Source organism: Lagenorhynchus albirostris, chromosome 2, assembly GCF_949774975.1.
Source record: "Lagenorhynchus albirostris chromosome 2, mLagAlb1.1, whole genome shotgun sequence".
In the NCBI taxonomy this organism is placed as follows: Eukaryota; Metazoa; Chordata; class Mammalia; order Artiodactyla; family Delphinidae; genus Lagenorhynchus; species Lagenorhynchus albirostris.
This window is the reverse complement of record NC_083096.1, coordinates 21,622,612-21,624,902: the sequence shown is the minus strand read 5'-3', so window position 1 is coordinate 21,624,902 and position 2,291 is coordinate 21,622,612.

Below are 2,291 nucleotides of genomic sequence, written 5' to 3'. Positions count from 1 at the left end.
ATATGAAACTTGACAAATTAAAATCTAATATAAAGTAACAGAAAACGTTTCACTGGTGGCCTATATCTAGGGGACAGTGGATTGACTGGGATGAGGCATAAGGTAACATTTCAGGGTTGATAGAAATGATCTCTATCTTTGTACTGATTATACAGGTCCACATATTGTCAAAACCAATCGAATATGAGTGACATCAGTAAAGCTGGTGGAGTAAGGAACTCCAAAAATATCTCTCTCCACAAAATATCCAAAAATAAACTGGCAAAAACTGTCAGAATCAACTTTATCAAAACCTCAGAAACTAGTCAGAAGGTTACAGCACTGAGACAAAAACAACAAGAAAAAAACAGCTAAATTTTGGCAGTTAAGAAAATCTCTGTTGAATCACTAGCTGGCCACTAAACTAAAGGAACAGAGACCTTAGTTGCCACACACAACAAAGAATACAGACTTAATAAAATTAGTTCAGAAAAGTACTAAACAAGCAAATAACAATTACAACAAGCTGCAACAATAAAACCTGGGGAGGGAGTTGTCTTATTATAACATTCAAAATGTCCAGTTTTCAACAACAACAACAAAAAAAACAAGGCATGCAAAGAAATAAGAAAGTAGGCCAATACACAAGATGCAAAGAAATTAACAGAAACTGTCTCTGAGGAAGCCCAGACACTGGATTTAATAAATAAAGACTTTAGGGACTTGCCTGGTGGTGCAGTGGTTAAGAATTTGCCTGCCAATGCAGGGGACACAGGTTCGAGCCCTGGTCTGGGAAAATCCCATATGCCGCAAAGCAACTAAGCCCGTGTGCCACAACTACTGAGCTTGTGCTGTAGAGCCTGTGAGCCACAACTAGTGAGCCCACGTTACAAATACTGAAGCCCGCGTGCCACAACTACTGAAGCCTGCGTGCTCTAGGTCCCACGTACTGCAACTACTGAGCCCAGGTGCTGCAACTACTGAAGCCATGCACCTCGAGCCCGTGCTCTGCAACAAGAGAAGCCACCACAGCAAGAAGCCTGTGCAACACAACGAAGAGCATCCCCCACTCACTGCAGCTAGAGAAAACCCACATGCAGCAACGAAGACCCAACACAGCCAAAAAAAAATACACATTCAACAAGCGCATCAAATACCAAGTAGAAACTCTGAAAGAAAACTCAAAGAGATTCACACCAAGACACATTGTAATCAAATTATTTAAAGCCAAAGGTGGAATTCCAAAATCAGCAAGAGAGAAGTGACTAGTCTTGTACAAGGGAGCCTCAATAAGATGAACAGCTGATTTCTGATCAAAAAAATCACAGACACCAGAAGACACTGGGATAACATAATTAAAGTACTGAAAGAAAAGAAACAAAACACAACAAAATTCTAAATGAAGAATTCTAGATCCAACAAAACTATCCTTAAAAAGTAAAACATAAGACCTAAAAATATAAAATGCCTAGAAGAAAACATATAGGAAATCTTCATGACATTGGATTTGGCAAAGATTTCTTGCATATGACACCAAAAGCACAGGGAAAAAAGCAAAAAAATAAACAAATGGAACTATATCAAACTTTAAAACTTCTGTGTTTTAAAGGAAACACATTGCATCAAAGGAAACAACAGAGTGAAACGGTAACCAATGGAATGGAAGAAAATATTTGAAATCATATACCTGATAAGGGATTAACATCGAGAATATATAAAGAACTGCAAATCAACAACACAAAACCAAATAACCCAATTACAAAATAGGCAAGAACTCAAATAGACATTTCTCCAAAGAAGATATACAAATAGCCAACAAGCATATGAAAGGATACTCAACATCATTAATAATCAGTATATGGCAAATCAAAACCATAATGAGATATTTCTTCACACCCACTAGGTTGACCACTGTCAAAAAAAAAGAAAAAAAAACAGAAAATATCAAGTATTGGTGAAGATATGGAGAAAATGGAACTCTTGTGTACTGTTGATGAGAATGTAAAATGGTGCAGCCCTTATAAAAAATAGAATGGAGGTTTCTTAAAAAATTCAAAATAGAATTACCATATGATCCAGCAATCTCACTTCTGGGTATATATACAAAAGAATTGAAAGCAAAATCTTGAAGGGATATTTGCACACCACTGCAGTATTTTTCACAGTAGCAAAGAGGTGAAAACAACCCAAATGTCCCTTGACAGATAAATGGATAAAGAAAATGTGGTATACAATAGAACATTATTCAGCCTTTCAAAAGAAGGATACCCTGTCACATGCTATGACATGGATAAACCTTTAGGATATTATGC